This window comes from Ixodes scapularis, unplaced genomic scaffold (assembly GCF_016920785.2).
Source record: "Ixodes scapularis isolate PalLabHiFi unplaced genomic scaffold, ASM1692078v2 PGA_scaffold7__128_contigs__length_106722199, whole genome shotgun sequence".
NCBI classification, from domain to species: domain Eukaryota; kingdom Metazoa; phylum Arthropoda; class Arachnida; order Ixodida; family Ixodidae; genus Ixodes; species Ixodes scapularis.
Window position 1 is genome coordinate 20,920,226 of NW_024609882.1, and position 13,065 is coordinate 20,933,290.

Sequence of the window (13,065 nt, forward strand, 5' to 3'; positions counted from 1 at the left end):
CGCCCCCGCCCAACGACGACGGCAACCCTGACGCAGCGTCCTTCGTGCGCAACCCCGAGGAGAAATCCGAAGCGCAAGTCACGCCCAGCGACGACACTAAGGAGCGCCTGCACCATGAGCCAGCAATATCCGGATGCGGTCCATCGGCAACGAAGCCCGGCCATCCCGGTGTGCAAAACAGCGAGGCCGGAGTGGAAGAGTGCCAGGACACAGACATGGACTCCACTCTCAAGCGACCGAGGGACCCTGCGCCAGCACCAGCTGCAACCGGCGGAATGGCCGCCAGCGGGTTGCCTGTGCCAGGAATCAAGAAGTGTCGTGTCGTGGCGAAGCCGCGTGTCCCGCCGGACGATCGTCGCAGGAAGGACTCCCTGTGAGTCTTTTCGGGCCTAAACGTCAATGCAAGTGTCAACCGTATTTTTGTTTCCATTGGCTTTTTCTTGCACAAGCGCTTTTTTTGCGAGCCTACCTTGTTCTCCGTCTAGCCTCCCTTCCAACCGTTCATGAACCTTGAACGATCTTTACGGGTGGGCACGTTAAACGTGCGCGGCTTTTGTGCCAGGCGTCGCCAATACCAGGTAAACCGCTTGTTTATCGAGAATGACCTGGATATAGTCGCGGTTCAGGAGACGAAAATGGAAGGCGAGGCCCAGACGGAGAACATGGTACGGCTTTTTGAAGCGAGGTATGACGTGTGCGTCAGCCACGCTAGGGGGACGTCGGGGGGTTGTCTTTTATTTCTAAAGAAATCTATCGGGACCGTCGAACAAGTCATTAGTTGTGATTCGGGGCGCTTTGTCTTGTGCGATTTTATTATTTCCAACTACAAATTTCGTGTGGTGTGCATCTATGCCCCTATTAAGACGGAGGAACGATTATTTTTTTTCGAGTTTATTGAAAAGTACGTTCAAACTGATCGATTAGTTATATTATTGGGCGATTTTAATTGTGTGTGCGCGCCGCAGGATAGGTCAAATAGTGTAAGGTTTCGGGACGCGAGCACCGTGTTTCTCTGCGACATGCTTCAGCGGTGCGATTTAGAAGACATTGCCCACTGCGCGTCCCGCGGTAGGGGTTTAAAGTACACGCATTTCCAAGGTGCAAGTCATGCCCGCTTGGATAGAGCGTATGTCTCACTCGACCTTGTAAGAGCGTGCAAGCAATATGCCGTTGATCACGTGTCGTTCAGTGATCATTGCCTTGTTTCTTTTTTAGTTTGTTCCTCTAAAGATACGCCTAAAAAGTTCACGTGGGACTTGTGGAAATTTAATTGCAAACTCCTTGAAGACGAGGTTTTTGTACAAGCAGTCCGGAAAAATCTTGAAGATTCAGCGAGCGCAAAAGGGCAAGGATTTGGAGTAAAATGGGAACTGTTTAAACAGGAAATAAAATTGACTTCCATCGAGCGCTCCAGCTTATTGAAGCATAACGAAAAGAAAGAAACGCGCGAGTTAAACAGCCTGCTTCAAAGGTTGATGCTGGAAGAATGCCTATCGCCAGGTTCTTTTTCGGATGAAATTATCAGTATCAAAAAGCGCCTCGAAATTCTCGATACTGAAGAATACAAGGGGGCTATGCTGCGAGCGCGATGGAACCGGTTATCGCTTGGGGAGCTACCCACGAAAAGGGCGATAGGCGCTGAAAGAAAGTATGCGAGTCAAAATGAAATCACGGAAATTTCGTATCAGGGGGTTCTGACGAGCGATAACGTGAACATACAACGCGCGTTTGTTGAGTACTATAAAGAATTGTTCAGCTATCGTGAGCCTAAAAAGAACGGGTTTCGGAGTTCTTATTTGCCGTTAATGCCGAAGCTGGCAGACGAACTAAAAGAAAAGTTAGAACAACCTATAATGTTGTGGGAAGTAGAAAAAGCCATCGACAACTTAAAACCGGGAAAGTCACCCGGCCCTGATGGTTTAGGAGCAGAATTTTACAAAGCTTTCAAAGATCAGCTTGCCCCGTTTTTGCACTGTGTGTTTACCGAAGCGTATACTCTTAATGTTTTGCCCCCGTCGTTTTTGTGCACACACACAATTTTTATTCCCAAAACTGAAGACCGCTTGAAACTCCGTTCCGTTGGTTCTTACCGCCCTATCACACTGACCAATGTGGACTACAAGATTTTCATGAAAGTGTTAGCGGAACGATTACAAAGTGTCATTAGCATTATCGTCGGCCCGCACCAGACGTGTGGTATAAAGGGAAGGAGTATTGTAACGAACGTGCACGTTGCACGAAGTATTTTGGAATGTTGCGACACTATGAAAAAAAGAGTGGCAATGTTACAAGTCGACCTGGAAAAGGCCTTTGACCGGGTGTCCCACCAAGTCCTTTTTGCTATTTTAGATCATGTAAATGTAGGGGCAGTTTTGTGTGATGGTACACGTATGGCGTACAAAAATTGCGCCACTCGACTTGTGGTGAACAAATGTGTGACTGAACGCGTTCCTCTCCTTTCTTCCGTGAGACAAGGCTGTCCGATTTCGCCCTTGCTTTTTTGTATTTTTCTCGAACCGTTTTGTTTAAGCGTTATTCATAGTAGTTGTATTCGAGGTTTTAAGTTACAAACTGTTGAAGTCCGCATCTTGTCATATGCGGATGACGTGGCAATTTTTTGTAGCGACAAAAACAGTGTAAAGAAAGCCGTAGAGTTGACAGAAACGTTTTGCGACCATACGTGCAGTTCTGTTAACTTTGAAAAGTGTGTGGGTCTTTGGCACGGCGATTGGCCTTCCACGCCGACTGTTTATGAACGCATTACGTGGGCGGATTCGCCGTCTCGGTATCTTGGGGTACCATTGAACTACTATCGCAACACTGACGAATACTGGCGCGATGAGACTGAGGCTTTGCGCGCGAAGGCGAACAAGTGGGGAGGCCAGGGTTTATCAATTTTCGCGCGTGCATCTGTATGTAACACATTTCTTGCTGCGAAGATTTGGTACGTGTTGCAGGTGTTGCATTGTTCACGTATTAACGTTCACCGCATTCATCGTGTATTTGCCGTTTTTATTTGGAGCTCGGTATGGGAGAGGACGAGTCGAACGAATCTTTTCCGAAGGGTCAGTGTTGGCGGTCTGGGACTTTCCCATTTGTTTGTGAGACAGCTGGTTAACAGATTTTTTTTTCTTCGAGACCAGAAAGATCCTCTTTTATGCACTGTCATTCAAGCGAGGCTGCGCAGCACTCTTCCTGAGTTCATTGTGTCGTCTGGCATAGACATCAGTGGTCCTGTAAGCGGCTATCTAAAAGAGGTCGTTGGTGCTTATCAGTTTTTAACAACACGCTTTTCTTTGGAATACTTGTGCGGTGTCTCGCGGAAGCGGTTGACAAACGACATTATTGATTTAATTTTTCCCACTCCTTTGTATCGTATGTTTTTCAGTGAAGGTCCAGGGCAGGACGTATTAAAACGTGTAAAAAGAATGGTCATTCCCGCCTCAACCAAAACTTTTTTTTTCAAGTTGCACAGCCAAACCTTACCTGTCAAAGCATGGCTAGCCGAAAAGGGAGTGCCTATTGCGTGGACCGATAACTGCATATTATGCAAAAAGCAGGAAACAATCGAACATGTTTTTATAGACTGCTGGGATGCAGTGTTTTTCTGGGACGTACTGCAAAGAACGCTCAAAAAGGACCTGCCTCTTACGCCGCATGGAATTCGTTTCTTACCTGTTAAAGGGGACGAGGGCGTACCTCTAGACATGGTCATGCTGCTGGGCCTTCACAGTTTGTGGCGGTGTCGCATGGCCGTGCGTCATGCAGACGTCGACCTGCGTCCTGTGCACAAGTATTTTGCAGAGCAAATGTGCTTTATGAAGGAAGTGTATAAGGCCCAACAACCTTGGCCTGAATGGTTGCCACTTCTTGAGGGGCTTGCTAACCTCAAAGAATTTTAACATTTTTGTGTCAGCCAGGTGAGCTGATGTTTTTTAACCTCTTATTTTGAGTGTATGTTATTGCATTGTCCCTGTCAAAATCAAGTAATAAAGAAAAAAAAAAAAAAAAAAAAAAAGGTAGCGTGGCCGAGCGGTCTAAGGCGCTGGTTTAAGGCACCAGTCTCTTCGGGGGCGTGGGTTCGAATCCCACCGCTGCCAAAAATTTTTGCACCTCAACTCTTTAAAGAGATGAGGAGAGAATTTTACCGCCTTGGACGCCCTTTCGTCGGTAGCGTGGCCGAGCGGTCTAAGGCGCTGGTTTAAGGCACCAGTCTCTTCGGGGGCGTGGGTTCGAATCCCACCGCTGCCAAAAATTTTTGCACCTCAACTCTTTAAAGAGATGAGGAGCGAATTGTACCGCCTTGGACGCCCTTTCGTCGGTAGCGTGGCCGAGCGGTCTAAGGCGCTGGTTTAAGGCACCAGTCTCTTCGGGGGCGTGGGTTCGAATCCCACCACTGCCAAAAATTTTTGCACCTCAACTCTTTAAAGAGATGAGGAGAGAATTTTACCGCCTTGGACGCCCTTTCGTCGGTAGCGTGGCCGAGCGGTCTAAGGCGCTGGTTTAAGGCACCAGTCTCTTCGGGGGCGTGGGTTCGAATCCCACCGCTGCCAAAAATTTTTGCACCTCAACTCTTTACAGAGATGAGGAGAGAATTTTACCGCCTTGGACGCCCTTTCGTCGGTAGCGTGGCCGAGCGGTCTAAGGCGCTGGTTTAAGGCACCAGTCTCTTCGGGGGCGTGGGTTCGAATCCCACCGCTGCCAAAAATTTTTGCACCTCAACTCTTTAAAGAGATGAGGAGAGAATTTTACCGCCTTGGACGCCCTTTCGTCGGTGGCGTGGCCGAGCGGTCTAAGGCGCTGGTTTAAGGCACCAGTCTCTTCGGGGGCGTGGGTTCGAATCCCACCACTGCCAAAAATTTTTGCACCTCAACTCTTTAAAGAGATGAGGAGAGAATTTTACCGCCTTGGACGCCCTTTCGTCGGTAGCGTGGCCGAGCGGTCTAAGGCGCTGGTTTAAGGCACCAGTCTCTTCGGGGGCGTGGGTTCGAATCCCACCGCTGCCAAAAATTTTTGCACCTCAACTCTTTAAAGAGATGAGGAGAGAATTTTACCGCCTTGGACGCCCTTTCGTCGGTAGCGTGGCCGAGCGGTCTAAGGCGCTGGTTTAAGGCACCAGTCTCTTCGGGGGCGTGGGTTCGAATCCCACCGCTGCCAAAAATTTTTGCACCTCAACTCTTTAAAGAGATGAGGAGAGAATTTTACCGCCTTGGACGCCCTTTCGTCGGTAGCGTGGCCGAGCGGTCTAAGGCGCTGGTTTAAGGCACCAGTCTCTTCGGGGGCGTGGGTTCGAATCCCACCACTGCCAAAAATTTTTGCACCTCAACTCTTTAAAGAGATGAGGAGAGAATTTTACCGCCTTGGACGCCCTTTCGTCGGTAGCGTGGCCGAGCGGTCTAAGGCGCTGGTTTAAGGCACCAGTCTCTTCGGGGGCGTGGGTTCGCCAGATAGGCGAACAAATAAAAGGTCAGAAACGCCCGTCATCGTGGCAAAACTGGAAATTAAACGACAAGGCGCTGGAGGACGAGGATTTTCAAAAGATAGTGAAAGGCCTTATCGCAAACATGATGAACAGTAAGGAAGTAAACGCGGTTAACTGGGAGTTGCTAAAGGAAGAAATTAAAATGTCCGTAATATCGTTTTGCCAAGCGAAAGCGTTAGAGCGGCGCGCCGAAAAGCGAAGGCTGTGCAAGTTGCTGCACACGCTAGTGAGCGAGGAAAGTAAAGCTCCTGGTCTTTTCGCGGCAGACATTAAAGAGTGTAAAGCACGTCTGCTTGAGATCCTGGACACAGAGTACCGCGGAGCAATGGTGAGGTCTCGTCTACGCACGCTAGGCAGGGCGGAAGACCCAACGAAACTTTTTAAAACGCGTGAGTGGGAACGGGCGAGTCGGAATCAAATCAATGAACTGATGTACGGGGAGAGTACTATATCTGAAGCCGAAGAAATTGAGAGGGAATTAGTTTCATTTTATAGCCGACTGTTCAATCAATCAAGCAGTTACGATCAGGCTCTAGTGGACAAGGCTTTAGAGTTAATGCCCAACGTGCCGGAAGATGTAGTCGATCTTATTAACGAAGATATTACAGAAGCAGAGGTCTGTAGAGCGATAAAAGAATTGGCGCCTAGGAAGTCACCTGGGGTAGACGGCCTCGGTGCGACTTTTTATAAGCAATTCTCTGCCGAGTTTGCTCCTATATTGGCTAAGGTTTACGCGGACGTCCATACCAGAAACCTGCTCCCTCCGTCAATGAGGCAAGCGTTAACCGTGTTAATACCAAAAAAGAAAAGTGATAAATCCGTGCGTGGGTGCGACGACTTCAGACCGATAAGCCTGCTTACAACTGACTATAAAATCCTCGCGAAAATATTAGCTAAGCGACTAGAAATTGCGTACAAAACAGTGGTGGGAGGCCATCAAACATATGGTTTTAAGAATAGATCTATAACGACAAATCTGCATGTTATGCGAATTATCGCTGAAACCGCCGAGGCAATGGAACGCCCCACTGCTGTGTTGCTAATTGACCTAAAAAAGCATTTGTCAAAGTTTCGCATTCGTTTCTATTCTCGATACTGGAACACTGTAAAACTGGCAAGTATATTTTGAAGTTCGTGAAGATATGCTACACAGACATAAGTACGCGTCTTTTAATCAACGGTTGCAAGTCACGGCGCATTCCTGTGCGCTCATCGGTAAGACAGGGCTGCCCACTATCACCTATTCTTTTTGCTATTTATCTCGAGCCCTTGTGCAAGGCGATTATGATGGATGATAACATCCGAGGAGTGAAGGTGGGCATAGCGTCAGCAAAACTTCTTGCTTACGCAGACGATGTTTCTGTGGTATGCTCTTCCCAGAAAGAAATGGTAATCGCTTTGAAGCATGTGCACGAGTTCTGTGTTGTTTTTGGGGGGCTGAAATGAACCCAAAAAAATCGGCGGGATCTTGGTTGGGACCGTGGCCTTCCAAGCCAGAAACATTTCTAAACATTGAGTGGTCCGGGGCCATTGAAAACTATTTAGGAGTTGGGCTGAGCAGACAGGCGCTAAGCACGGGTGCGGGAGGAATACATTTAAACACGCTAAGAGGAAAAGCGATTGAATGGCATGGAAGGCAAGTTCCTCTCCTAAGCAGAAGTTTCATTTGCAACGCTGTGTTCTTTTCGACTGTATGGTACTCTGCACAGGCCGTGCCTTGTACTAACAGTGGCGTGCACAAAATGCATCGATTTTGTGCAACCTGTGTGTGGGACTCGAGTTTTGAAAGAATGCGAAGAAACAATTTGTTTATCAGTAAGAAAAAGGGAGGACCCGTCCTGGTAAATTTAGACATAAAGCTTAAAGTGCAACGGTTTTTTATCTTCCGTGACCGCGAAAGGCACCCTGTAATGGCGGAGGCATTGCGGGTTCTGGGTGGACAATACCTAACTCCCTGGCTCGAGGAAGCTGAGAGCGTGCCTAAGAAAATCACTACACTACGGTACTACCGGGAAATGAGAGACGCGGTTAGGTTCTTCGAGCAGCGGTTTTCGTGGGAGTACCTAAACAGAGTTAAAAGAAAACGGTTGTACTGGGACACCCTCGACCTCGTAATGCCGCCACCAGTGTATCGTCAAATGTTTCCGCAGTGTGAAACCTCGGATGTGTTCAAGCGTTTAATGGCGTACCCTGTCCGCCCTGGGACAAAACACTTCTCGTTCGTTTTCATACCGAGGTACTCCCAGTAAAGACATGGGAGCGGCAAAGGGTTTTTTTTCTCCCTTGGGGTGTTAACCGTGCCCTCTGTCCTGTCGCCGAGACTCTCGAGCACACTTTTTTGTACTGCACCAATGCAGAATTGTTTTGGGCTGAGCTTCGGGCAGTGCTGAGGGTAGACTTGTACCCTGCATGGTTCGACATGAAATTTCTAAATGCAGGCGAGCATGGACAGAGCCAGTGTGTCGAGATTCTGACTCTCATTGGTTTGCGTGCCATTTGGAACTCCCGAACGGACCACACCTTGGTTCGGGAGCGGGGCAGGCCTGCGTGGCGCCACTTCCTGGAGGAGTTTCGCTACGTATGCTCAATAATAAAAGAAACATGCTTTGAAGAGCATGAGCGCTGGGAGGTGCTGGAGTCTTGCCTAAAGTAAATTGGCTTTGATGTTGCCGGTTCCCCTGATGGAAGGCTGCCCAAGGGCCTGTCCCAATGAAAAGGAGCGCATATGGAACTTGCATCGTCATGTCTAAAGAACCCCATGTTTGTGAAAAGTCTTGACTGGTTTTATCATGTAAGTAGCCCCATTTTATAAATAAAAACGCCAAGCTTGCAAAAAAAAAAAAAAGCCGAGCGGTCTAAGGCACTGGTTTAATTGGCACCAGTCTCTTCGGGGGCGTGGGTTCGAATCCCACCGCTGCCACAAATTTTTGCACCTGAACTCTTTAAAGAGATGAGGAGCGAATTTTACCGCCTTGTACGCCCTTCTGTCGGTAGCGTGGCCGAGCGGTCTAAGGCGCTGGTTTAAGGCACCAGTCTCTTCGGGGGCGTGGGTTCGAATCCCACCGCTGCCACAAATTTTTGCACCTGAACTCTTTAAAGAGACGAGGAGCGAATTTTACCGCCTTGTACGCCCTTCTGTCGGTAGCGTGGCCGAGCGGTCTAAGGCGCTGGTTTAAGGCACCAGTCTCTTCGGGGGCGTGGGTTCGAATCCCACCGCTGCCAAACACTTTTGCACATCAACTCTTTAAAGAGATGAGGAGCGAATTTTACCGCCTTGGACGCTTTTTCGTCGGTAGCGTGGCCGAGCGGTCTAAGGCGCTGGTTTAAGGCACCAGTCTCTTCGGGGGCGTGGGTTCGAATCCCACCGCTGCCACAAATTTTTGCACGTAGACTGGTTTCAGAGAGAAAGGGTTACCGTCGCCGTTTTGTATAACAACGTAGCCTGGCAACTTTTTTTAAAGCGCAGCTCTTAGGCGCCCGTTTCTGCCATGAGCGGCGTGGCTGTAACCGCGCGTTGCCTTGTGGGACGTTTCCCAAAATGATGTAACGTGTGACGTCACCATGATGAGGAGGGGAGGCGGAGGAAGTGTGGAGAGGAGGGGATGATGATGAGGAAGAGGGAGGGGGGAAGAGGGAAGTAGGAGAAGATTAGGATAGGAGGAGGACGGGAGATGCCAGCTGCCCGTTGTGCAGGCAAGTGCTGTCTCCATTCATAAATCACAGGGAGGCACGTATGAGACCGTGGTGCACTCGTTAGATGGGTACGGGTCTGTGCTATACCCATCAATATCTATGGCACGTTAGATGAAGTTGGTAAATAGTGTGCCGCCAAGGTCGACAACGGCTTGCTCGTGGTATCTCTGTATCTTTCACCTACAGCACTCACCAAATATTTCATGCAAGACAAAGAACTTCATATGCAGGAAAACATCCCATTGGCCCCGCGAGGGACGTGCACTCGCTCAAGACTAGTGCTGAGAAAATCAAGAACGCCCAGCGCAGTCTTCAACCGAACCGAGAGCAAGTAGGATGACATCGAGAGATTCATGTGCTTCGTCATAGTGTTGACTCTAATGCTGTCTCGTTTTCCCGCCTTGCTCCTGCTGTCCTGTTTCCTGGCACCGGCAGAACTTGGAGTGAGATGTAAGAACTATATTTCCTTTCTTTAGGAAATGCGTGGAGAAAAAAAAGCTAGTGATTGTGATAAGGCGCCCGCGAGATTTTTCCGTCTCTTATCTAGCCCCAGACTTGTACCTGCTCAACGAATGGTAACTTTAGTACAATACTACGCTTCTCACGCGCAAAAAGTCTTTCTGAAAATGACTGACTTAGTGGTTTTTGATTACGCTGAGCAAGTTTCTAATTGGAACCATATGTCTATTTTCATTAATTAGAAAGTTAATTAACAAATTTTAATTAATTAGACAACTGATCGTAACGATTAGTTCCTTATAATACGTCCCCCTGGCCGTATAACTTGCCTCCACAAGCGGCATAAGTGTAACTTTCACACCCGGTATATATATATATATATATATATATATATATATATATATATATATATATATATATATATATATATATATATATATATATATATAAATGAACATATGCAGATGAATGAACCGTACTTAAACCAATGAATCAAAGTTTTAAGAACCCGCCGAAAGTCAAAATAACGGCGGATATATACATATATCGCACGGTACTCACCCCTAAGGTCGGTACAGCGGCCAGGGGGACAACTAGGTAGGTAATCGTTACAATAAGTTGGATAATTAACTAAAATTTGTTAAGTTTTTTGTTTTTTTTTTTTTAATTTGCGAAAACAAACATGGTTGAAATAAGAAACTTACCGAGAGTCATCAAAAACTTGTAAATCAGTATCTAATGAGAGAAAAAAAAAATGCGAGCGTGTGCGGAGCGCGGTGGTGCGCTAGTTACACTCTAAAGCCAAAAGGTGTCATATAACACCCTTTTGTCCCATATAATGCAGCCCTAAACTTGAGTTCCACGTAGAGCGCACTATAGTCGAACAGACGACCCCAAATTTTAAGAGGGGCTTGATAACAGTACCGATCGATCTAACTTATTCAATAGCTAAAGTACGTATCAAAGACCACAAAAAGAAACCACCGGGTTTTGCAGTAAAATCAAGAAAACTCAGATTTTTTTTCTTCTTTGTAGTCAGTAACAAGTACGAGAGCTAGTTTGATAAGTTGTACCACACGGCTATCAAGCCCCTCGTGAAAGTTGGAACCATCAGATCACGTCAGTACGCTGTAAGTCCAACTGAACTTTTGGGGGTGTCTTACAAGGGACAAAGGGTGTAACAATACACCCATTTTTTTTTCTGAGGGTGTACCAATCGTGCAACAAGCGCAAGTCTAGCGATACGAAAACGTGCACGACAGTCCTCGTCGTCCGCGTCTTCGCACGGCCAGTCCGTTAATAGAGAGTTTTAGTAGATCGTTCCCATGACTCCGATAACGATATCCCGATACTTCGCCACCAGAGAGTTTTAGTAGATCGTTCCCATGACTCCGATAACGATACCCGATACTCCGCCACCGCCTCCCTTGTGCATGCACAGTATCGTTATCGGGGCTATCGGAGGTATCGCAACGATCTACTAAAACTCTCTACCGCCTCCCTTGCGCATGCATAGTATCGTTATCGGAGCTATCGGGGGTATCGGTACGATCTACTAAAACTCTCTAATTATCCGACATATCGTAGCTCCCTATATCGACTTTTAGTAGATCGACACCCGTCCGATAACGACAAGCTGCACACGCAAAGAAAGGGTCCACGCAGTATCGGCTCCCGTTATCAGAGTCATCGGATCGATCTACTAAAACTGCCTATTATGTCTGGCCTGCGCAGACCGCATGCAAAAAAGAAAATGTATAAAAAAAAGGTGAACGTGATTATGCCGGGTGATAAAACATCGTCGACGTCGCGCTGGCATTCGATGCCGCAGGGCGTGCACGCATAATCATAACGTCGAGAAGGAGAGCAACTGCGATTCGATTGATGGGGGAGCAGAATGCGAGAAACCAAATAAAGCAACACCAGCCTTCGGGTGACTTGAAGAATCGCCACGGTACCGTAAAAAAAATATAAAGAAAAAAGTGCATGTGCCACGGCAGGCGATATCGACGATGGGCGTCAACTTCCATTTCAAAATTCGATGTTTTTTTTTTTTTCTTTTTTCAGGTTAGTTTAGCAGTTTAACGCGCAAGCTGCGGACGAACGCCAATTTTGTTTTATCTGCATTTGTCTATCCCAGGTGCACAGTCGTGCACCTAGGACTAACAGTGCTAACAAAGACAAGGACAAAAAGGAAGGCGAGCAGGACGAGCGCTTACTCGCAACTGAACCACCTCCGATGAAAAAAAAAATACACTGAATCACTCAGTGACGTCACTCCATCACCACGCGCCAATAAAATCATTATTTTTTTTTTATGCAGAAAAATTGACGGCTGGCTAACGCAGCCTTTGGTGCCCTTTCTTTATAGCATACGCTTCAAGCACTTCCTTCGCAGCTTTTTCAGGGGCCCTCCCCACGATCCTGGTATTTTGAAAGTTGAGCTGGCACAGAGGAACTCAAGGGCGTTGTTCATGTTCTGACCGAGGAAATCTCCCAAAGTCCTGAGACGCTCGGGCCGGCTGGCCAGTTCCCAAGGGGCGGCTTTGACGTGTCTAGGTCATCCTGCTTATTTCAAGTTTCTGTGGAGTCCTTGAAGGAACTTTTGGTGACGGCGACTGAGTGTGTAGTCACTAAATAATCTACGCTTTCAAAGCGTAGCTTTATTTAGTGACTCTAGCACAGACAGGCGCCGGGCGCCATTGGCTGGCGCCCGTCGACGCGCGCCAGCCAATGGAACTGAAGGCAAAATCTCGGAAACTAGGAGCCGTTTTCGCGCTTCAAACTGATGACGTCAGCTCGCTCCATGAGACAGTTAATGATTTCGCATTAATAACCTCCTTTATGACGTCCTTGGCAGTGTTGCCATTTTAGCGATTTTGTCGCTAGATTTAGCGATTTTTTATACATTTAGCGACGGATTTTTTTAATTTAGCGGTTAGCGACTTTTTTTAGCGACTTTGGTGTTCAACCGTAATCTTGTTATTTTGAACAATTTTAAAGATGCTCGCAGGCTAAACCTGCTAAACCCTTTTGCTTCTCTAGTCGAGATTGCTTTGGGTATGTGCTCAATTTAGTGGCGCTAAAAAAAATGTCAACACTGTTAACACTGCAGACCATCTCTCCCGCGCCCACGTACCCACCTGCTCTCCACCAAACGTCATCTTGACTATAAGAGCTGGCCTCAAAAGGACCGCAAAAACGTGTTTCGACTACGAACTTCCAGAAGCCTACAAAGCTGGCAACGAACCATCGACACCGGCAGATTCAGGTGACTTGAGTGCAGTCACCATCGAGGAAGAACTCTTCTTCTTCTGGACTGTTCCGTTGAACTGTTCTTGAAGACAAAGCAGTCATTGTTTTCGTGTAAAAATTAACAAATGCCCGTTTCTTATTCGTACTTTCGTACTTACCGCCCTAGTCGTTTCAGA

At 47.4% G+C, this 13,065-nt stretch overlaps 12 non-coding genes and 1 pseudogene across 12 annotated transcripts; all 13 read left to right on the plus strand.

Moving 5' to 3' along the window:
* The first annotated feature begins 4,018 nt into the window (after positions 1-4,018).
* Trnal-aag lies at positions 4,019-4,100 on the plus strand. The gene has a single exon. It is a non-coding gene; the product is annotated as a tRNA-Leu (tRNA).
* Positions 4,101-4,169: 69 nt separating this feature from the next.
* Trnal-aag lies at positions 4,170-4,251 on the plus strand. Its single transcript has one exon. It is a non-coding gene; the product is annotated as a tRNA-Leu (tRNA).
* A 69-nt stretch (positions 4,252-4,320) lies between these two features.
* Positions 4,321-4,402, plus strand: Trnal-aag. Its single transcript has one exon. It is a non-coding gene; the product is annotated as a tRNA-Leu (tRNA).
* Positions 4,403-4,471: 69 nt separating this feature from the next.
* Positions 4,472-4,553, plus strand: Trnal-aag. The gene has a single exon. It is a non-coding gene; the product is annotated as a tRNA-Leu (tRNA).
* A 69-nt stretch (positions 4,554-4,622) lies between these two features.
* Trnal-aag lies at positions 4,623-4,704 on the plus strand. The gene has a single exon. It is a non-coding gene; the product is annotated as a tRNA-Leu (tRNA).
* Positions 4,705-4,773: 69 nt separating this feature from the next.
* Positions 4,774-4,855, plus strand: Trnal-aag. Its single transcript has one exon. It is a non-coding gene; the product is annotated as a tRNA-Leu (tRNA).
* A 69-nt stretch (positions 4,856-4,924) lies between these two features.
* Trnal-aag lies at positions 4,925-5,006 on the plus strand. Its single transcript has one exon. It is a non-coding gene; the product is annotated as a tRNA-Leu (tRNA).
* A 69-nt stretch (positions 5,007-5,075) lies between these two features.
* Trnal-aag lies at positions 5,076-5,157 on the plus strand. The gene has a single exon. It is a non-coding gene; the product is annotated as a tRNA-Leu (tRNA).
* A 69-nt stretch (positions 5,158-5,226) lies between these two features.
* On the plus strand, positions 5,227-5,308 carry Trnal-aag. Its single transcript has one exon. It is a non-coding gene; the product is annotated as a tRNA-Leu (tRNA).
* Positions 5,309-7,392: 2,084 nt separating this feature from the next.
* LOC121833314 lies at positions 7,393-8,135 on the plus strand (annotated as a pseudogene).
* A 336-nt stretch (positions 8,136-8,471) lies between these two features.
* Positions 8,472-8,553, plus strand: Trnal-aag. Its single transcript has one exon. It is a non-coding gene; the product is annotated as a tRNA-Leu (tRNA).
* A 69-nt stretch (positions 8,554-8,622) lies between these two features.
* Trnal-aag lies at positions 8,623-8,704 on the plus strand. The gene has a single exon. It is a non-coding gene; the product is annotated as a tRNA-Leu (tRNA).
* Positions 8,705-8,773: 69 nt separating this feature from the next.
* On the plus strand, positions 8,774-8,855 carry Trnal-aag. Its single transcript has one exon. It is a non-coding gene; the product is annotated as a tRNA-Leu (tRNA).
* Positions 8,856-13,065: the final 4,210 nt, after the last annotated feature.